The following is a 23,978-nucleotide window of genomic DNA, read 5'->3' as shown; positions in this document are numbered from 1 at the left end:
GACTGCAGAGAATATAAATTAATATAATAAATTAAAGGACTAAATATAATATAATATAAATATAATAAATTAATATAAATGTAATAAATAAATATAATAAATTAATATAATAAAATATAATAAATTAAAGGACTAAAAAACTAAGCACTGGTTCAGACTAGGCTGAGGTAGACACCCTTCGACATGAATTCAGAAATGAGTGGTGATTAAAGCACTTGTAATGACTCACAAATAGTGACGTGGTGAGTACAACTGAGTTTCCGGTCAGGAAGCACCAGGATCTCCTGGTGATGATCAGCCTCCCCTTGCCATGAAGGGAGGCTTCCTCCTGAATCTGAGTTGACATGAAGGCATTGGCCCCTAGAGCATCACACAGGTTCCAGACTTTTCAGCTTCACCCAGGCTAGGGCACTTGACCAGTGCGATGTGCTTTAAAAATTTGATGTGCCCTGCACCCATATACCCCATATTCTGTCTTGCTGCACTCTATGTGGAAGGCTAGGGGATCCCAGCTGGCAGAGGGTAGGGCTGGACTCTGTTCAACACTCTCTCCTTGGACAAGGCCTCTGGGGTGACTTGTAGGACAGAAGTTCAGGAATGAGCTCTCCTCCACCAGCAGGGGGCAGCAGAGCTGCAGGCAGGAGCCCCAGGACAAAGCTGGGCTGCCCAGGAGACTCAGAAGGAAACCTACCTACCTGCCCAGGGTTCTGGGAACCAGAACAGCTTCAGAGGAACTCAGCAGAACCAGGCCTTCCCCCAGGCTGCAGTGACCACATTCTGAGGATCAGAATCACACTGTGCCCCCAGGACGCTGATGGGACCAGGATCCAGGGGGCATCATGTAAAAAGGGAGACATAGAGCCTGTGCCCAAGGACCTGACCCTCTGTGCTGGCACATCAGGGGCACCTGCACCACTGCCCTGTGCCTCCCCCTTCTCCAGACTGACTGTGAGCTCGAGCTGCACCTACTTTGCTCAGGTCATGTCAGGAGGAGCAGACATGCTTCTCAGGGCCCCTGAGCCATAGATGGAGATCTGTGGCCTCATTTAAAAGACTCTCTTCAGAGTGAAGTGGATTCTCACTCCTCTGGTCACAGTCTGGTCACATTCTGGTCATTGAGTTAAGGATCCACGTGCCCAGGGGGACCCCTGACCACTCAGTTCCCAGAGCTCTTCCCTGTGCAAAGACCATGACCCTGGGGAATTTCAGAGACCACAGAGACTAAACACAGTTTAGCCAGACTGTTTAGCCAGGTCTGATTTTCAAAAGCTTGACATCTTATGTAAAACAGTAGTGAAATCCTACAGTGTTAATTGTCAGTGGCGGGAGAGCTATAGGACCCAAACACTGTGTGTAAAATGATACCAAGCTGTGATCACCCTTCCAAAGGGGGCTGTTGTTTAATAAGGAAACTACCAGGCACTCAGTAATAAACAAACAGCCAACAACACAGCCACGGACCCACATTCTAATGACAGGCCTGGGATGAGACACATGTGCACCTGGGGTACAAGGGGAGGATGACAAGGACAAAGAAGATGAGTGTGTCTGGGGACCCCCACCTGCAACATCACTGGAGTCTGATATCTCCCCAGGCGCACCACAGCCCTGGTCCCATCTCCAAATGGCCCACACTATGCCAAGCCATTCGGGACAGATCACAGGATGGGGGCTGGACTGTGTGGGGTCAAATCCCAGGAGGTGACTGTAGTTACAGACCTCGGAGGCCAGGCAGGCTTTCTAACATGATGAGCATGTGGAAGAAGCTGAGGGTCACCCCATTTTTTCTCAGTCACGTGTTCAACCCATAACTGTTCCCCATCATAGTGAGGAGCCCCACAGGGGGTAAATATCTGTGATAGCCATATCAACTGGCATTGTCACTAGCACAACGCTCCCTAGAGCCCTCTACATGGTTGTGCTGTTAAGAGATCATTCCTCTGCTTCGCTGAGTAGGATTCCATGGTCCATGTAACAACGTCGGGTTAACCATCACCGAGGATGGAGGTCTGTATTTTCTCTCTCTGGACAGCACATAGAGAGGCTCCTACACCAAAGGCGCTGTGACTATTAGTGAGTAGACCTTCTGTGAATGTAACCTTTCTGAAATAAATGATCTGAAATAAATGCCCAGAGAACCACCACCAGCCTGTGTGGGAAAAGCAGGTTTTGGTTCTTCATGACCTGCAAACCCTTTCCAGAGTGGCTGTGCACTTCACACCATCAGCCATGCGTGAGGACCCCACTTCTCCTCAGCCCTACTGTCTACTTCAGCCTGTCTGAGGACACGTGGGGACTCCCTCTCATCAGGCTCCCACCATCCTTCATCCTCCTCACACAAGTGTTGGTTCTGCTCAGTCTCCTTTCCTCAGTGGTTGTATCTTCACTATTTATGATCATGTTTCTTAACATCCTCTCTGCACTAGCTGGTCATTGGATATGTCTTTGTAATCTTTTCTCTTGCCTGTTACTTGTTTCTTTCATCCTTTAGAGGAGGGTTTATAAAGCAAAAGATAGGTGTGTTGGTGAGGTCAGTGTATTCATCTTCCTCATCATGCTTCTGGTGTCATCAAGAATTGCACCTAGACTTTCATTCCAGAGATTTCTCCCTTGCTTTCTTTACACATAAACAGAAAGAAATATTGCATGAAGTTATACAACCAAGTTCCCCGTGTGATGATGAAATTGTGGCCTTTCACATAGTGTGACCTCTGACCTCTCAGCTCCCTCCTCAGGTCCTCAAAGTCCACTCCCATGTGTGTTCTTCTCATTAGAGAGGATGGTGAGGGGTGGACCAGGGTACAAATGGAAGTGTGTGTGTGTGTGTGTGTGTGTGTGTGTGTAGTATACACAGGACGCACTGTCTCACAAGCTACAGGCAGGTCTTAGAATCTCTGGTAGAGACAATGAGATTAGGGTCCAATTCATAGTTTCCTATAGTAGAGGACTTTCTGTTCTGCAGGGAGCCCCTAGCGGGCCACAGGAAGGAATAATTTCCATTCTACCCAAGGATAAAAGAGGCCCTGGCTCTGACTCCCATCCCAGTCTCCCTGGTGTCATTTAACCATGTCTCAGCAGCAGGGCAGTGGAGCTGCTTCCTCCAGGAGTCCCAGGACCACTGCTCATCCTGTGCCCTGAATCTCCTGAACTGATTCAGCTCTGCTGTGACACGGTGGGCTCCGGAGCAGGGTCTTCTCCCCACTCTGCCTCCCTGAACTGACCTGCAGGGTTCACAGTCAGGGGCCCCTGCTCTTTCTCCCAGGGTCCTTTCTCCTCATTCACCTCTGCTCAGCCCTTGGCCTCTTGTCTCTGTCCTTGGCGCAGTAGCCGTCACCACCCAATGTGTGCCCTGACACAGCAGCCAGAACCAATAACAGACAGCCCAAGTGCTGTGTCCCCCAGAACCTCACGCATCACCACCACATTTCCCAGAGAGCTCTACAAGGAGGCCTAGGGGGTTCCTTCCAGCTCCACCTGCAAAGGAGCCTGTTCCATGGGGAATCTGAGTTGCCATGCATGGTTTTTGGGAAGACAAAGAATCCTCCTTGCAGCCAGAGTCCCTGGATCAGGGAATCAGCCCCTGAGTAGTAGATTCTGAATCTGCTGCTGGACCGAGCACAGCCCAGCGCTGCAGCCGCTGTGTGGAGCAGCCTCCAGGGGGCAGCAGAGAGTCACCTGACCAAGGCACCTGGAGAGGGGTCTCCTGAGCAACAGGAGGTCTAACAGGCAGGGGGTGTTTGTAACCAAGCTCACTCCTGAAGGAAAAATTGTACGTTTTTCCTGAATATCATTCCCCACGCAGATGTACAACTTCTGTCTACATGGCTCTGGTCTGAATGTTTTGGAATTTGCCTGCTTTCCCCACCAGTAGAGACACTTCAGTTCTCCACACACTTGTCATCCACAAATAAAGTCACTGTCCCCGCGCTGTCCTCCCAGTGACCACAGGTTCCCCTCCCTTCTCTAGGCTCTAGAGCCTGTTGTCTAGCCAGGAGAGTAATTGTAATCTTTCCACATCTCTCTCCAGAAAATCAGTGAACCATGTTTCACCTTTTTTCTGATCCAGTAACACAGTAGCTTCCCTGAAACTTTATCTACTAAATAGGATACTATTTTTATTTCTTAGTGCAGCCTCTCTGGAACTGAAGGGAGATAACATACACTTGAATGAGAATTCTTAGAATTTACAGTCAAATTTCATTTTCCTAAACTCAGTTATTTATTTGGAGATTGGTTAAATTGCCTAGCCACACACCTGAATTACACACAACAACACATCCCCTTCTTAAAATCTCATGCCTACATAGAGGATCCTTTGGGTTGAGTGTGGATCAGTAGGAAATACCATTCGCCTCTTTTTTTCCATGGGCACCGAGCCTTCTCTGAAACCACAAACTTCCTGAAACAGCAGCCTGGGCCCTGGCTGATTTGCATACCCAGCAGCTCTCTCCAGCAAGGGGATAAGACAGGCCTGGGAGGAACCTGCCCAGCCTCAGCCTCAGGGAGCAGGATCAGGGACCCCACCATGGCCTGGACACCTCTCCTTCTGGGCTTCCTGGTTCATTGCACAGGTACCTAACCCAGGCTACTGCAACCCACGCCCACAGCTCTGGGACAAGCCTGGACCTGACTCTGAGTTCAACAGGGGCTGCCTCTGGGAGCAGATTGCTCATGACCCTGTGCAGGATGGGGCTTAGGGGTGCTGATACCCCACTGTGCTCACTCCCCTATGTGAGCTCATCAGCTGTGCCTGCACACAGAAAGGCAGATGCAGATCACACGCTCAAATGCTCCACTGGTCTGCATTCTGTGTGTCTCTGGGGCTGACACTGGTGGAACAGGGAACCAAAAGGAACCTGAGACACTGCAGCAGAGTCCTAGTTCATGTGCACAGTAGGCTAGGAGTGGGGTCTTCTGTTAACAGACCTTTCATCTTCCAGTCAGCATCTACTTTTGTCTCTTGCAGGTTGTGTGGTTTCCTATGAGGTGACTCAGTCACCCTCCATGTCAGTGGCCCAGGGAGAGACGGCCAGAATCACCTGTCAAGGAGACAACATTGGAGGTAAATATGCTTACTGGTTTCAACAGAAGCCAGGCCAGGCCCCTGTGCTGGTCATTTACAAGGATAACCAGCTGCCCTCAGGAATCCCTGACCGGTTCTCTGGCTCCAACTCTGGGAACACGGCCACCCTGACCATCAGCGGGACCCGGGCCGAGGACGAAGCTGACTATTACTGTTCGGTGTGGGTAGATGATAGCAAACAACCACAGTGACATGAGGCCATGGGGAAGTGAGACACAAACCCCTTCTCCCCTGGGTTACTTCCCCTCTGGGTCACTCTCCTCCAGTCCCAGGAGGATGGAGACACAGCCATGAGCAGTTCTACCTGGGTTTCAAATATGAGGTCCCAGGCTCCCCTTCCTCAGTCCCCCAGGCAGGCTTTGCAGTGTGTGTCAGGAGTGGATTTAGGGCTCAGGGCCAGTCTGACCTGATGTTTTCTGGACAATGCTGTGAGCTGAGGAAATTGGGATGAGTTGAAGGATAAGGAGAGGGAAAATTTTGTTCTTTGTGTTAAAATAATAACTGATCATTTAATGATAACAATACAAACACAACACAACAAAACAAAAACAAACAGACAATTATAAACCAGAGACATTCTGCAGGGGAGGAGGAGAGAGAGGGATCACAGGGAGGGAGGAGTACTGGAGACTGTGGTGATGGCTCACAGGTGAATTGGTGAAGGAAATTCTATGCGGACTACACCTGAAAGGGGGTGGGGGGAAGAAAATATTGTTTAAAAATGAACAAAGATGCAAAATATAAATAAATAAATAAATAAATAGATAAATAAGTAAATTAAAACATAAACTGATCATTTTAGAAATGTTAACAATTTTTGAACAAAATTACATTTCAGTGATTAGTGCCAATAAAAGAGTTAAACAACTCCACAGACTAGAACTGAGGAGAGAGTTTCAGAGAAGAGGCAAGTGGAATAAGGATATGATCTGAAGGTGTAGATGTGAGTGGTGCTTTGAAAGGGAAGACCTGTGGCTGTTTGTGATTTTCATTATGACACAGGGCAGCAAGGGGCACTAAAACTGGCCAAGGACACTGTCCAAATTGTTTACCGGCCTGAGTTCTTCAACCGCATGCACAATTGCAAGACCACTCAGGCTCAGGGATCAACAACAATGGGATTTATTTAAGAAGCCAGGAAAAAACAAAGAGTTATAAGGCCAAAGATGGCTGTTTACTTCACCTAAAGCAGTGTCCAGTGTTTTTCAGTCCTAACCAAAAGCAGCTAAGATGGCATCTTCCCGCCAAGAAGGATGTGGAGCTCCTCTCCCAAACAATAGGCCACCCACCCAAGATGGCATCCTCCTCCTTCTGCTGACCTGGAGGTCGCGGCAGCCAGATTCTAGGCCAGGTCCCAACTCACAAAGACAACGGAAGACACAATAGGAGATGCTCTTGGAGCTGCCAGGATGACCCAGGGCAGCACCAGACAAGCGATAGTCAAGACAGCAGCTACAGCAACTGAATGACCCAACAAACACACACTCACACAGCTCAGTGAGGCACCTGGTTCCAGGTCTTTGCCTTCTCTCCCAGGCTGTAACAGCAGCGAAACCTGGAACAGTTTCAGTCCAAAGCCTCTGAACTTTTCCTCTCTGTGGCCTCCACCTTCAGAGGCCCACAGCAGCCTTCTGGAAGATCGGCACAGTAGGGGCCGAAATCCGCTGACCCCAAATTCTGAAGATCCGAAAACCTCTGAATCCCGAAGACTAAAATTAATCTGCACAGCCTTCTGCAGTCCTTTATATATTTTTTCCCTCTACCCCCAAAATGTGATACTTTTTAGCATTTCCCTGGGGCTATCCACCCTCACCAGCAACCCCCTCCTTGGGGCACCACCTGTAGTAATCTATGGCTTCAGCCACTGGTTTCAATTATTTCACTATATTTCATGTTCATGAGGGAAGGAGAGTGAGGGAACCTGCTAAGTGGTGACATAGAACATACATGTTAAAGGATCAAGCTGAACTAGAAATAAAACCACAGTAACTGATGTTAAATAAAAGAGTGGCTGGAGTAACAGAAGATTTGATATTATAAGTAAAAAGAGTGAAATTGATGACAAAGCGGTAAAAAATATTCAAAATGAAATACAGAAAATGCAATAAATGACTAGATTGTCTCTAAATTATGGGTCTAATTCAGAAGACTGTGAGTAATTGGAGGTGATAAGGAGAGAAGTTTGCGGGTATCTAAGTAGAACAATTCTTGGAAGAAAAAAATGGCTAAAAATATTCAGAATTTGATGGAAACAATAAAGAGCAAATTAAAAATTTAGAAAACCTTCAGCAATAGAAAATGAGGGAAACAAGGCAAGGAAGTCACTTTTCATAATGAAATTATGAGGAGTGGGAGGTAATGCCAGGTGTCACAGGCAGACAAAACTGGCTGCCTCTTCCCCCAATAAATCCCTGTCTCCCCATTCCTCCTCCAAGGAATATTTTACCTCCCTGCCTTCTGTCTCTTGGCAAATGCTTTCAGATTCTTCAACACAAAATTATCCTTCACTATTCTGTTAGAAAGTCACATCCCCATGGATCCAGCCACAAGGGAAAGACCCAATGAAACAATTTACTGAATAATCTCACAGGGCCCTGTCCTCCTTGGTAATTCCTTAGCACAGATCACCTCTCCTGACACCTCAGAGACATGGGGACTCACTTCTTCTTTTTTTTTAAAGATTTATTTATTTTTATACAAGAACTGGGGTATAAGCCAGAGGTGCAGGAGGGTGAGAGGATTCACCAGAGACAGAGTGGGGAGCAGAACAGGCAGATTGACGGAAATACACTGCTGAAGGGAGCAGCGGACAAGACAGGAGAGGTCTGCCGCACCATGTGAGTATCTCCCTGGCCGGCTGGGAATTGAACCTGTACTGCAGAGCCTGCGGGCTGCTTCACAGCACTGTATTCAACACACTGCACCACCAGGTAGACCCTTGGAGACTCACTTTTGTGAGGTCAACAGTGTGCACAGGACTCAAGAAACTAGTGATGACTCTTCACAGTCATGCTGACAACTCACATGGAAATGAAAGAATGTGCTGTGGGACAGACTGGACCCTGGAGACCATTGGCATAGCTCTCCATGGTGACCCCAGTCACACTGTGACCACAGATGGAGACAGAGGCTCCAGGCCACAAAGGATGGTTTGCTACCTGAGCAATGGAAGGAAGGGAAGCACATGGAGTAGTTCAACCTGGAAGCTGGCGATGCCAGGGACAGAAGGTTATGGAACGAGCGACTACCGATACCCTGAGAGCAGAGACCTTGGGCAGGGTCTAGAGCTACAGTGACAGAGAACCACATACTAGGGGCTGACAAGAGAGACACATTGTCTCAGTTCTGAGGAGAATGTCTGATCTAGGCATTGGCAGGGTTGGTTTTCTGTTTTGTTTTGTTCAGATTTTTGTACACTATGAGGAGAATCTGGCCAAGCATCTCTTCAGCAATAGCTACTTTGCTGAGTTTCCTCAATGTAGATTCTGCCTCCTTCTTCCATGGCATCTCCCTTGCAAATGTCTGTCTCCAGATGGCCCATCTTGTAAAGACCAGGCAATTAGGTTTAGCTTGTCAAACCAATTCAACCCACAATCCAATTCCTCCACAGTCAAGGCCTCCTCCCTGGGGACACTGCAGGTGGAGATTACACCACCAAGCTCTTGGGGATCAATCAGGTGAGCAGGACTGGTGGCCCACAAGGACCCTGACCCTCCCCAAAAACAGCCCGTGGCTCTACCCTGCTCTCTTAACACAGTGACAACTCTCTGACAGGTGACAAGGTGGCCTCTGTGGCCTCCCATCAAGACACAAGTGAGGGCCTCCCTGGTGGTGCAGCAGGTTGAGCGCTGTCCTGTGAAGCTGTGTGCAGCCTCTGCAGCTGGGTTCGATTCCCAGCAGGCCTGGGAGAAACCCACATGGCATGGAAGACCTCACCTGTCTCACCCGCTGCTCCCCTCAGCAGTGTCTTCAGTCTGTCTGCCTGTTCAGCTCCCCGCTCTGTCTCTGGTGAAGTCTCTCACCCTCCAGTGCCTCTGAACTGTACCCCAGTTCTTGTGTAAATAAATAAATCTTTAAAGAAAAAAAAAAGACATAAGTGAGACAAACCCATTGTCTCCTGTCTTGGTGGAGAGAGGAGCTACTTCCTGGATGAGTGCCCAGGACCCCAGCTGCTCTTTTCTCCATCTGCGGGTCCCAGGTCTTCAGCCAGCTCAGCTCTTCTGTGCTCATGGATCCCTCAGAGCCTCTGTTGCCCTCCACACCTCTTAGACAGACTGGAAGGATCAGAATCAGGTGACTCTTCTACCAGTGCCCAGGTCCTCTCAACTCAGTGACAACAGACCACCATGAGCCTCCTCAGTCCTCATTTGCCCTATCGGCAGGGGGCAGAGGACACACACTCATGCAGGACAGAGTGTGGATTCTGCAGTACGAGGGACACATGCTCAGAATGGGGTGGTCACAATGGGGAAGAAAGGACACGCCTCACAGAATCTGGACAAGCATGAGGCAGTGGTGCCATGATCATGCCCTTGGGCATAAAGGCCTAATAAGCAGGCCTGGGGCCTGGGAGGGGTTATTCCTGCTGTCTATGCAAAGGGCATTGTGTTTGTTAGTCTGTATGAGTGAGTGTGTGCCTGTGCATGTGTCTGTGTATGTGCAGCTTCGTATTATTGTTAAATAGAAACCATGTCGGGTCTCCCTGGTAGCGCAGGCAGTTGAGTGCCGCATTGTGAAGCTGTCTGCAGCCTCTGCAGTGCGAGTTCAATCCCGGCTGGCCAGCGAGGGGTCCCACATGGCGTGGCAGATCTCTCCTGTCTCGCCCGCTGCTCCCCTCAGCAGTGTATTTCGTCAGTCTGCCTGTTCTGTGCCCTGCTCTGGCTCTGGTGAATTCTCTCACCCTCCCATGCTTCAGACTGTACCCAGTGCTCATATAAATATATTTTTAAAGAGTTTACAGGTGTTACCAAGCATTTCCTGGGAGCACATGATGTCTACCTGACCTGAGCACATTCTGGGGATACTGAGGACCAGCACTTATCACCAGCCTCAGGACACAACCTGGATGAAAACTTAAAAACTTGGATGACTGCAGTGTCCTATGCGTGGGAGGAGGTTTTTTTCAGTTTCTGCTGCTCGGGTACTGCACCCTGGGGTGGGACCTGCCTCCACTAAATCTCCTAAGGGTACCTACAGACCAGGGTCAGAAAACACAGACAGACTCTACACTGAGTGCTGGCTGGAAAGGGGCTGTCCCGTGGAGGCCAGGACAGAGTCAAGGGGAGGAGAGTCAACCAGAGCATGAGACCAGCAGAGAAGGAAGATCCCTAAACTGATGGTGGGGATTCTAGAAAATACTCCTTCCCTCCTTGTGTCCTGGGGCCTAAGTCTTCTCTGAAACCACAAAGCTCCCCAAGCAGCAACCTGTGCCCTGGCTGATTTGCATACCCAGCAGTTCTCTCCAGCAAGGGGATAAGACAGGCCTGGGGGAACCTGCCCAGCCTCAGCCTTGGAGCAGGATCAGGGACCCCACCGTGGCCTGGACCCCTCTCCTCCTGGGCCTCCTGGCTCACTGCACAGGTGCTGAGCCAGACTCACTGCACTCCAGCCCAAGGGCTCTGGGATAAGGTTGATTCTGACTCTGAGCTCAGAGGGGGCTGCCTGGCGGTGGGTGGCAGGATGCTCATTATCCTGTGTACCATCTGGACTGAGACACCGACTATGCTGACTGGTGTGAGGAGAGAGCCTGGCCAATCAAGAGGAGGGGAGGGGGTCTGCTTATTTTTTTGTCAAAAATGCCATACATGTTTATGGCACACTGAGGATGAGCCTTGGGAAGGGGATAAAACGGGCACCCAAATAACCATTAATCTCAGGCAAGGCAAGGGGAGATGCTCTGGGAGTGGGTCCTGCACATTAACCCCCCTCTTCTTTTCTCTCTTGCAGGCTCTGTAGTCTCTTATGAGCTGACTTAGCCACCCTCAGTGTCGGTGTCTCTGGGACAGATGGCCAGGATGGCGAGTCATGGAGAAAGCATAGATTATGCTACAAACTGGTACCAGCAGGAGCCAGGCCAGGCCCCTGTGCTGGTCATTTACAATGATAACGAGCAGCCCTCAGGGATCCCTGACTGGTTCTCTGGCTCCAACTCGGGGAACACGGCCACCCTGACCATCAGCAGTGCCCGGGAAAAGGACGAGGCTGATTATTACTGTGCAGGGTGGGATAGCATCACTGATCATCCACAGTGACAAGCGGCCATGGGGAAGTATAAGACACAAACCCCTTCCCCATCTGGTCACACTCTCCTGCAGCCCCAGGGGGATGGAGACACAGCCATGAGCAGCTCTGACCCGAGTTCCAGATTTGAGTCCCCAGGCTCTGCCTCCTCCACCCTTCCAGGCTCTGCAGCCTGTGTGTTAGGGAGTAGATTTAGGGCTCAAGGCCAAGCTGCTCCTTGCAAGTCTTTGAATTGATGAAACAGGGATTAGTGAAGGGCATAGAGATGAATATTTGCTGATGTATTAAAAGATAGAATGAACATTTAAGAAATAGTCACAATTTTTGAGAAAGACTACTTTTGATTCATTAGCGCAAAATCTAAAATTTAGGACATTCCCCAGAAGTGAACTAAGGAAATACATTCATAGAGAAGAGGCAGAAGCAAAGTGAGGATATGATATGATGGCCTAGATGCGAGTGGTGCCTTGACAGGGGAGACCTGTGGCTCTTGGTGATTGTCCTCAGGTTTTGTCTGAAACCTGAGGCGGCTCAGGACCAAGCTCAGGTGCTGACACTGGCTCTTCAGGCATCAAGGCCCCAGGAGCCTCATGGACACCTTGTGTTATGAATGTAACAAGTTTTCATAGTTCTTGAATTTCCTTAGAGTGGTGCCTGGAAGTTTTTGGCTAAATATTCTGAATAAATCCCCAGGAATCTTGACTTACTTGACTTGCTAAATTCTCACATTCCAGTGACACCTCTGACATTATGGATAGAGAAATGATTGCAGTGGATACTGGAGAATGAACCTAGACTCTCTTAGTCCTGATACACACACGCACACACAAATACACACACACAGGCACACTCATCCTCCACCACCACTGCTGGGAGCCTCTGGCTGCTCACAGCTGCACCCTCTTGGGAGTCCATGGTCTGAGAGAAGCTCCTTCCCAGCTGATGCCTCCTCTCTGAGAGACTCAGGGCCAATGACGCCCTGATGCCAGGTCCCAGGCCCTGCCTCCATCAGGTGGACCCTGCAGGGTCTCCCAGCTGAGTCTCAGTTAAAGCCACATATGGGGGTGTCTGCAGTGCCTGTCACCTTCCTTTCAGTCCATCACCCAAAACCCAGCAGCATGGACTCTGCACAGAGACTACTGGGATTTCTGGAAAGATTCCTAAGAGCCCTGATGAGACAGTGTGGGAGAAAACTGCTAGAAGAGGAGGAAGAACCACCCAAAAACAATAGAGTGACCCCACAGAGCTCACACCTCACCATCACTAGTGCCTGTTCCTCAGAGGACAACACTCTAAAGTGAGTTTGATAAATTGGGAGAATTTGAGTTAACAGTGGAGGAACCACCCAAAACAAAGACCGCTTAGGTGTCACCTAAGAAAGTACAATACCAAAGATAATACCAAAGAAAAGCACAGAGAGAGGGAATGAAAGCACCCCTATCAAACAAGGAAATTTACTAAACCTGGCATCTGTCAAAATATCCTGTAAAGAATCAGGGCATTATTAGCTCTAATAAGTGCAACAATCATTTCCTCAGACTGGCCCTGAAGTTGCCTGGATGATAGAATGTGGAAAGCAACATTGAAAGTCATTATTTTATTATATTCCATGTTCCTGTGGTTCCAATAGTGAAATAACAGGCATGAGGAGACATGGGAGGTACATTTTCAAAGAAACTAGAGACAAATTCTTCACAGTCATTCTGACAACTCCCATGGAAATGGCAGACTGTTCTGTGGGACAGGACAGGACCCTGGAGACCATGGGCATCACTCCCCACTGTGACCTTAGAAGGAGAAACAGGAAGCAGAGGGTTTCAGGCCCCAGAGGATGGTATGCTGCCTGAACACTGGAGACAGGGCCCTGGGAGGAGGGTCAGACCCTGAGGGGAGGGAAGCACATGGTAGCAGGGTCAGCCCTGGGGCTGGTGATGCCAGAGACAGAGGGACCTGGAGGAGCAACTGCTGACACCCTGAGAGCAGAGATCATTGGGTGACAGGATCCGTTCTTGGGATGCAGTGACAGAGAACTGCACACTAGGGACTGACAAGAGAGATGCATTGACTCAGTTCTGAGGATAATATCCCACCAAGGCATCAGCAGGGTTGGTTTTGTTTGCTTTGTTTGGATTTTTGTGTACTGTGAGGAGAATGTGGTCTGTGCCTCTCTTCAGCAACGGCTACTTTGCTGTGGTTCCTCAGCTTGTAGGTTCTGCCTCCTTCTTCCAAAGCAGGAGGGGTTGGGTTAGTTATTTTGAGAAAATCACTTGCCCTCTCCCTGTTTCCTCTTTAAGTAGATAGGAACAGAGGCTTCAGTGGTTTATTCCGAGTGTCTAGTGAGGGGGCCCATGTCACACTCACCCAGGGCCTGCTCCCCATCAGGCTCAGAAGTAGTCATGCTGGTGACTGTCAGCACATGCAGGATGACATTCATCCTGGGCACCAGGGGGCGCTGTGGTCCTGGTTTGGAGACCTAATTTGTCCAAGGCACTGGGCTCTGCTCAAGTGCACTGAGCATGACTGATGTTCCTTTGAAGATACTTCTGCTGTAAAATCAACTCCCAAATTGAAACCCACACCTGCCATTCTTCTAAATTCAGGAAATCACCAGCTCGAGGCCGTTAGGCTCAGGGCTCAGACAAGACTGAGACACACACCCTGGGGACTGGAGAGAGATTTGCATTGGCTGCCCCGCCTCCTGCAGGCAGGGAGGATAAGACAGGAGCTTAGAGAGGCCAGTGCAGCTGGTCAGCATCAGGGCAGAGCTCCTGGAAGCCTCCACCATAGCCTGGGTGTCTTACCTCCTGCCCCTCATGGTCTCCTCAGGTTAGCCCAGGCCTCAGGGGTCTCCTTCTTCCTATTTTCCTGCAGTACATTCCCAAGGGGCACCTGTCCAGTCTCCGGTGCATTCAGCAGAGCTCTGTGGCTTCTGTCCCGGGTTTCTCAGCTCTGCCTGCACTGACCAGGCCACATTTGCACCTGCTTCCCTGGGAGGATTCGTCTAACCTTGGGGCAACTACACAGAATGGTGGTAAAAACACTTTTGTATAGGTATTCTCTGAAAATACATTTTCATTGTTCTGAAATAAATGCCCAAGTGTTCAAATGCTAGTTTGCATGGTAAGTGCAAATTTATTTCAAGCTGCCGAACTCTTCCCCAGAGTTGCTGCACATATCACAACCCCATCATACATACAGGAGGACCCAACTTCTCAATATCCCTGCCCCTAGCTGTGCTTGTTCATATTCATTACTCATGCCTCTCTGGTAGGTAGTTTTGGTTTGAATTTCCACAAACCTACTGACACACATCTTTACATGTGGGATTTGCTGTCTTGATAGGAAATGCATGTTCCTGTTATTGCCATTCTAAGTGAATTGAATTTTCACTGATTAACTTCTAGAGGTATTTATATAAGCTACACACTAATTTTCACTCGCCTTCATCCTCAGAAAACCTAGAACTTTCCATGATGCAGAACAATGATCCCACTGCCAACACACATAAAAGCCAATATTATGAATCTGACTTCTGCAAATAGAGTTTATTATAAACTGGCAGACAAGGACACAGGTAACTCAAGGCTCAAATCTGTCTCCCCATCATGGGGCAAATGAAAGAAGCAAGAAGGAAAGCTAAGACTGAAAAAGTTATAGGCCTGTTGGAGTTTTATGACTCAGACACAAATCAATCCAGACCTGAAAGGTTTATTTCCAAACAATTCTAGTTTTGTGTAGTGTGTTTTTGTTCCGGCTAACTTGGAAATTAACTTAAGTTCAGTCATTTTTAGCACATGCTCAGGTTGTCTGATCTCAGCTCTGTTCCAGAAGCCCTAGAAGACTCTTCCACCCTGGAGTCCACAAGAAAGGCTTCTGCTCCCACCCAAGTTGGCATTTGGTCTCCGCTGCCTCAGACCGCTGGGTCTGGACAGGACTCCACATCCCAACACTCCCGTCTCAGATGCTACCTGGTCTCTCCACCGGCCTTGAAGAGCAGCACATCCCCCTGCAGACTGGCTCTGTGCAGATGTGGGGCTGGAGTAAAGAGCTGTGCTCAGGCCCCTTTTGTGAAAAGTGAGATATGTATCAAAGGGGTTAGATGGCACGTCTGGTCTTCAGATAGAGGGCAAATTGACCTTGGATTCATCCTCAGTGGGACTTAGTCAACTCTCTTTGAAGACACATCCTACTACTTATTCTGCCTTCCCATCCTGACAGAAAGATCTACAACCTGTCACCACAACACATCTGTCTTATTTTATCTGATCTTATTTAATTAACTCCACGTCTTTCCTCAGTATTGCTTTTATTAATTGATTGATTTCTGTGAATCATTTTCCCAATGGTCAGGAAATGATAAGTTTATTACCTGCAAAGAAAATACAATACAAACCAAGGCATGAACAGACTGAGGGTGTTTTTCCTCATACAACAACTCTGGAGTGGGATGCCTGTTCCACAGAAACCCACCAACTCCATGAAATCCAAGATCCTTCTTATTTTCTGGTTCAAGGCTCACTATTTTCTGGTTCACTGCCCCACTATTGTGGCTTTCCTTTTCATTTTGTTAACCTAAGACCTCAGAGTGGCTGCTGTGGCTCCAGCTATCACATCTCATTCAAGAGGAAAACTGCTGTATAAACTGATCTCTCTCTCTCTCTTTTATTCACAGCAAAGATTCACTGAAAAGAATCCCAATAAAATGACAGATATAACACTTCTTCCAGAATGGACCACATAGATGACCCAAATGGAAGGAGCCTGTGAAGAGTGTCCAGTTTTGAAATAGATGAGACAACACACAGGGAGTTTAGTGAGGACCATCTGCTGTGTCTGAAAACTAGCTATGTTGTTGCTTGTCTCCCCCCAAAATATGGAAACTCCTGAGATGAGAGACAGGTCATCTTCATGCCATTGACCCCAGAAGGAGTGTGTGCAAGACTGAAGTGGGGTCACAAATATTTGTGGGACAGATATTCTCCTGTCTGTCTTGGGTGCAGTCACCACCGAGGCCCCATGATGGCACTACACACACGGCTGGCATGATGAAGAGCCATTCCCTGAATCCTGTTGTCCCCAGTACCACCCTGTGACCTGACAGGTCTTGAAGGTTTCCTCAGGTGGGTCCTGAACTTTCCTCTTCTGCATGGACATGCTCAGATTTCCATGGGTGTTCTGAGGCTTCTGTACCTGATATTGAGGTAAACAGAATCACAAATGGAATAGTATTTCACCCCTGGGTCAGCAGCCCACAGATCAGGGAGTCACCACCTGAGATGCTGCTTCTGAATGCATCACCTACAATGATGATGTCCATTTGCCACCTGCAACTTGTGGAGAATGGCCATGAGGGGCCAGGAAAGAGTCACGAGTGGAAGGGTGTTGAAAGATATCCTAGCGGGTAACAGGAGCTTTGGTTTCCATGAGCAAACATCAGAGTAAACTGATGTTATTTTCTGACAGCGTCATCCTTGACAATCAGCACCCATTTTCAGATTCCATATCCTGATGACCTGAAACTTGTAAAATCGCTAATTTCACTGGCACAGTTCCTGATACATTAGTATTCACCCCCAAACACACACACACAGAGTCCAGCTAAAATGACATCACTTTCCTCAGCCCCGACTTCTCTGTGGTCACAGAGATACCTCCCTCCCTTTGCTCAGAGATCCTCCTGTCCTGCCAGACAAAATCATCCATCTCCTGGATGACAGCCTGGTAACCAGTGGTTGTTCCATAAACTTTTGTTCCCTTCATTATAAATTGAGACATTTATTACTTAATACCTTACCCAAGCAATTAAATACACTTAATTAGAGTGAATATTCATTTCAGTTACTCTTAGAGTTTTCCTGGAGGTCACCAAGCATTTCCTGGGAGGGCATGACATCTATCTGACCTGAGCACAATCTGGGGATACTGAGGCACAGCCCATATAGCCCCCCTCAGGGCACACACATGGTTGAAACCATAATAACCTTGATGACTCCAGGTGTGCTGTGCAAAGAAGCAGTTTTGTTCTTTTCTGCTTCTTGTATACTGCACCCTGTGGTGCATTTTAGTGCCCCGACTAAGCCTCATAATGGTATCTACAGACAGGACCAGGAAAGAGATAGAGAGTCCACCATGAGCTCTGCCCAAGAAGGTGTTGCCCAGGTCAGAGGCCAGGACAGAGTCTAGGGGAGGAGAGTCAACCAAACCATGAGACCAGCAAAAAAGGAGGATCCCTGAGCTGAGTGGGGACTCTGGAAAATACCCTTTCCCTCCCTGTGTCCTGGGGCCTGAGTCTTCTTTGAAACCACAAAGCTCCTCAAGCAGAAGCCTGGGCCCTGGTTGATTTGTATAACAGCAAGCTCTTTCTATCAAGGGGATAAGACAGTCCTTCCCAGCCTCAGCCTCAGGGAGCAGGATCAGGGACCCCACCATGGCCTGAACCCCTCTCCTTCTGGGCCTCCTGACTCACTGCACAGGTGCTGAGCCAGACTCACTGCATCCCAGCTCCTGGACTCTGCGACCAGCCTGGCCCTGACTCTGAGTTCAGCAAGTGCTGCCTGTTGGGGCAGATTCCTCAAGATCCTGTGCAGGATCAGGCTTTGGGGTGCTAAGGCCCCCACTTTGCTTACTGCTCTGTGTCAGCCTCATCAGCTGTGCCTGTTTATAGCAGGGGAGAGGGTGACACATGTTCAAATGCTCCATCCATATGCCTTCCTGTGGGCCACTGGGCTGAGACTGGTGGAACTGGGCATTATGGCGACCTGAGATACTGCAGCTGAGTCCAAGTTTATGTGGGGATTTGAGGTGAGGGGCATCTTCTGTGAATAGTTCTTGCATCTTCCAGTCTATTTCTACTCTTCTCTCTTGCAGGTTCTGTGGTCTCCTATGAGCTGACTCAGTCACCCTCTGTGTCAGTGGCCCTGGGAGAGACGGTCAGAATCACCTGTCAGGGAGAGATCATTGTAAGTAGAAGAGCTCACTGGACCCAACAGAAGCCAGGACAGGCCCCTGTGACAGTCATTTATGATGATAATGACTGGCCCTCAAATTGGGGCCGGTTATCTGCCTCCAAATTGGGGGACACAGACACCCTGACCATCAGTGGGGCCCAGGCTGAGGATGAGGCTGATCATTACTGTCAGTCAGGAGGCAGCAGTTATGATCTCCCGCAGAGACACGAGGCCATGGAGAAGTGAGACAGAAAACGACCCTGTCGGGGTCACACTCTCCTCCAGCCCAGGAGGATGGAGACAGGCATGAGCAGCTCAATGAGCATCTGAAACTCATGTATGTTGCTGTGGGCATCCATACGTCATCGCATCGCCCTTGCTGAGAATCTTCCATGGAGGGATGGACGAGTTTGTTCACTCGTCCCCATAAGTAACCTTTGTTCTCTATCCAGTTCTGGGCAATTTCAAATAAAACCATTACAGCATTTATTTACAGGTTTTCCACTGATCAGAGGTCCCGAGTCTCCCCTTCTTCCAGCCCCCAAGCAAACTCTGCAGCCTGAGTGTCAGGAGTGGTTTAGGGCTCAGGGCCAGGCTGTCCCGATGGTTACTGCGCAGGGCTGTGAGCTGAGGAAACAGGGATGCATTGAAGGACAGAGAGAAGGAAACATTTGTTCCATGTATAAAAAGGAAAACTCGATCATTGAAAAAGTGCCCAGAATTTCTGAGTAAAATCGCATTTGGATGGTGAGCACCGCACTTAACAGTCAGGAAAGTGCCAGGAGGGACCTGATGCTGCCGCCTCCCTGACTCGGGCTGTTCTCTGTCCTCTGGACACCTGCACCACCTCTCTGTGAGCGAGAGCCCCTGGGAAACTGTACCTGCCACAGTTTCTGTTTTCCTTATTGAACCACCGTTTCCAGAGACAAACACTCTCCCCGTTATTAAACAGTCTGTGAGTTTGGACACAGCGCGTGGAGGGGTCGCGCGGCCACAGTCTCCACGCAGAACAGCACAAGCCCTCTCTGTCCTTCCCCCGGCCCTGGGTGGTCACGCCTCTGCCAGGGCGCTGCCAGTGCTGATCCCTGCCTGTCCCCGGAGTTGGGCCTTAGCGAAAAGTCATAAAATGGAATCCCTACGGGAGATTTTATTTCTGCTTTCGTTAAGCGTAAAACATCTGAAATTCATTTATGTTGCCGTGTGCACCCATAATTTCTTCCATCTCCATGCTGAGAAGTTTCCTAAGAGGGATGAGCCTCAGTTCAAGACCATTCCCCATAACTAGCCTTTGTTCTCTGTCCAGTTTCAATCTGGGCAATTTCAAATGAAACTTTTATAACATTTACCTTTTTATAAAGATTGATTTATTTATTCATTTATTTATTTATGCAAGAATTGGGGTACAGGCCAGATGTGGGGGAAGGTGAGAGGATTCACCAGAGACAGAGTGGGGAACAGAACAGACAGACTGACAAAATACACTGCTGAGGGGAGCAGCAGGTGAGACAGGTGAGGTCTGCTGCAACATATGGGTATCTCCCTGGCCGGCTGGATCGAATCCGCACTGCAGAGGCTGTGAACAACTTCACAGCGCTGCGTTCACCTGCCTGCGCCACCAGGGAGGCCCCCTTTACAACATATATTTACAGGCTTTTGGTGGACTTGTTTGTATTTCACTCAGGTTAGTACAAGGAAGAGTAATTCTCCAAGAAACTGCCAAATAGGTTTCCAGTGTGGAAGCTGCTTTTGCACTCTCATTACCACCAGCCACTGATAAGACTTGCAGCTGTTCTGCATCCTCAGTCATGCTAGAGACTTTCAGATTTTTTGGTCTCTAACCATTCTCCCAGGCCTGTCATGACACCTCATTATGTTTTGAACATTTACTGTTACACTGACTTGTGATTTGAGCATCTATTCAGGTGCTTATTATCTGTGTATCTTGTTTGGTAAAGTGTTTGCTTAAGCATTTGCTCAATTTTGAAGTTGGAATTGTCCTGGTTTGCTTGTATTCATTGATGTGGGTGTGTGTTCAGTTCTCTGTGATGTTATCACTTGACAGGCTCATGTTTCCCCCCAGCAGTGACCCCACAGCCTCATCACCATGAGCATCCACACTGTTGCCCTTTCAAGAGAACTTCCACTTTACCCATGAGTCCCCTCTGTGCCTCTTAGCCCCAGCATCCTCTGATTTGTTCTCCATTTCCATTTTTTTTTTATAATTATATATAAAAATAAACAATAGAATCAGATAATATGCTACATTTGGGAACAGCATTTCCCTTAGATGATTCCTCTATAGTCATCAAAATTATTGTTGCTTTAAGAATTCATTCCTTTCTATTTCTTATAATACTCCATGGTTCTGTTGTAGGAACATTGGTTTAACCACCACCCCAGGAGGGGCAACAGGGGTGTCCTATGGACAGAGTGCTGTGGACATTGTTGTATAGGTCTTTTCTATGAACATGTTTTCCCTTTTATGAACTAAATACCTGAGTTCAGTTTCTGGTTTGCCTGGTCATTGCCAGCCACATTTATAAAGAAACTGATGAACAGGAGAGGTAGGTAGAGGCAGCAAACCAGGGAGGGAAGAGCACAAGGGACTGTGGTGATGGTTCATGAATGATTTGGTGTGGGGGGAATTTTATGAGGATTACATCTGATAGCAGAAATCAAACATTATAAAAAAATGAACAATGTAAAAATAAATAAATAAATATAATTTTTTAAAAAAGAAGAAACTGATAGACATGCCAGAGTGTTATCATGTCACATTCCTTCAGCCCACCTGAGGGATCCAGATGGTGCCCTCCCGGCCAGCTCTTGTGTGGTCCCTCTACACATCAGCCTTCCTGAGGGGTGCAGGGTAGGGTCTCACTGTGGTTTTATTTGCATTTCTATAATAGCCAACTTGAACCTCCTCCTGTGCTGTTTGCCGTCTCTGTGCCATCTTCTGGAAATTTTGATCTTGTCTCTCAACACAACAGTGGCTTCTTGAGTATGTGCAATCCAGACACTTGCCCTTTTTGTTATTGGCGATTTCATCCTCTTTTGAAACAAATGCAAAAGAAATAATTTTACCTTTAATGAGATTCAATGTATCAAACTTACCTTTACAAATCATAGTTTACCATGGAGAATTCTTGCCTGGTATAGAGCCTGATGATTTTCTCACCGCATTTTGTCTTAAAATAAAAACAAACTAAAGCCCTGTTTGACGGGATCTCACCAAATTTCTGTGTGGTGATGGAATCCGGCCTCTCACACAGCATGACCACGGTCTTCCGGCTCTGGCTTCAAGCCCAGCCCAGCTTGAGTGTGTTCCCTCACTAGAAAGGGAACCAAGGGCACAAAAAGAAGTGTGTGTAGGTGTGTGTGCATTCGTGCTGTGTACAAGGAAGCACTCTCTCAGAAGCCACAATCTTAGAATCTCAGCACAGGTAATGTGACAGGGGTTCATTTCACAGTCTCCTATAAGCTGATTTATTTTCTGATCTTCAGAGAGCCCCTAGCAGGCCACAGGAAGGAAGTGATTTGCCTGCAACCCAAGGATAAGAGAGGCCCTGAGCTCCTATCCCAACTGCAGGCTCACAGACAGATCCTGGGACAGCTGCACCATGGCTTGGAGTCCTCTCCTGCTTCCCCTCCTCATTATCTGCACAGGTGCTGGCCCTAGGGATCAGCCCACAAAGAAATCAGGGAGCAGCCTAGGCCTGGCCTTCAGCTCAGCAGAGGGGGTGCAGCATGAGCTATACCCTCTGGGAATGACCCTCATCCTCACACTCACCTCTCTTCTCCTCTCCCCTTGCAGGTTCAGTGGTCACTGCTGAGCTGAGTCAACCACAGTCAGTCTCTGTGGCCTTGGGACAGACAGCCACGATCACCTGCCAAGGAATAAACACTGGTGCTATCTGGCACCAGCAGAAGCCTGGCAAGGCCCCTGTGTGGATCATAGATGGTAGCATCCGGCACTCGAGGGTCCCCGCCCGATTCAGTCTCCAGCTATTGGAACAAGGCCACCCTGACCATCAGTGGGGCCAGGGCTGAGGATGAGGCGTTCTATTAATGTCAGTCGCTAGACCGCAGTTGTTCTCATCCCACAGTGACACAGAACCATGGGGAAGTGAGACACAAACCCCTTCCTCATCTGGTCACACTCTTCTCCAGTCCCAGGGGGATGGAGACACAGCCATGTGCAGCTCTGACCCGTGTCCCAGATATGAGGTCCCCAGCCTCCCCCCAGCTCCCAGGCAGCATCAGCACTGGGCAGATCAGGAGAGGTGAGACCACAGGACGAGGCTGTCTTGTGCTTTTTGACCACAGTAGTGTGGGCATTGAGGGCCCAGGTGGAAGGACAGAGTTGACAGAGAAGAGCGAGTGCAGAGAGAGACCTCGGGGCTGTACTGAGATTCCCAAGAGCACTGGGGAGCGCAGGGGTTAGGAGGAACAGGATGTGCTGGAGGAAAGACTCCTCTGAGACACAGAGGGAGCTGCCTGCATCACACACACACACACACACACACACACACACACACACATGCATGCACACATGCACACATGCTCTCTCTGTTACGCAAATACTGAACAGTGTCCAGTAATTTACAGAATAAAGCCCTTTTAAAATGCTTAGAAATGGACACAGATGTCCAGAACCACACAAGGAATCATTCACAATATCTGGCATAAATCATAACTATCCTCTAAAGAATTAAGAAAATAAGAGCCCTCATTATTAAAAAAAAAAAAAAATCAGTGATCCCAAACTGGTCTTGAAATTACCCACCAATTGTAGATAAGGAGGTTAAATAAATGATTATGATGATTCCCATTTGTTCCTGAGAGTAGGGACATACAAATAAACCCAACTAAGAGCTACAATTAAACAGGGCAATACTTGACATTCTAAGCAACCATTCCTCCAAATTCAGTAACTGACAAGGATAAGACACAGAGAGGATAAAGTCAAACCAGGAAAGAACAATATCAATTGTTTAAGACAGTGAGAAAGAGTGTTGAAAGTACTAAGGGAGAAGAGACAATACATGAGCAGGACAGCATGAAGATAAATCAGATGAGAAAAAATTCAGAGGAGAGGATGTTGGTTAAGATCCTTAAGACGATAAAAGAAAAATGCTTCTAATTTTCACCAGGTTTATTTTTTCTAATGTAACAAAAGGACAGAATTAATCATCAGCTGACCAAGAAGAGAAAATAATAGTAACCCCACTTAGGCAGAAGGAGAGAATCTGAATCTTAAAGAAAGAATGAAAAGAATCAGGAATACAACTACATAGGTAAGATGCTATTGCTGAAATCTATTAAAAAGACATGTTACTGTCTAAAGCAATAGGCACTGACCATGTATGTTGGCATTTATAATGCACATAACAGTAAATTGCTGTATAACTGTAGCAAAATGAGTGAAAATAAATGATGGTTACAATGGACCATACACTCTATGTGACACGATGTAATATCATATAAATTAAATTGTAAATTATAATTACAAGATGATTACAGTTAACAAGCAAAAACAGGACAGAGATAAATTTGAATCATAATACTATTCAATTACATGGAAGCATATAAAGGAAAAAGCAACAAAAGATGAGAAAATGTTTAAAATAATATTATGACATGTTTAAAAAACATGGTGTATTGAAAATACATTAATGCCCACTTTCATTGTAAGTAATCAAATATCA

This window comes from Talpa europaea (assembly GCF_964194135.1).
Source record: "Talpa europaea genome assembly, chromosome: 14".
Classification (NCBI taxonomy): domain Eukaryota; kingdom Metazoa; phylum Chordata; class Mammalia; order Eulipotyphla; family Talpidae; genus Talpa; species Talpa europaea.
Note: the sequence above shows the minus strand (reverse complement) of the source record.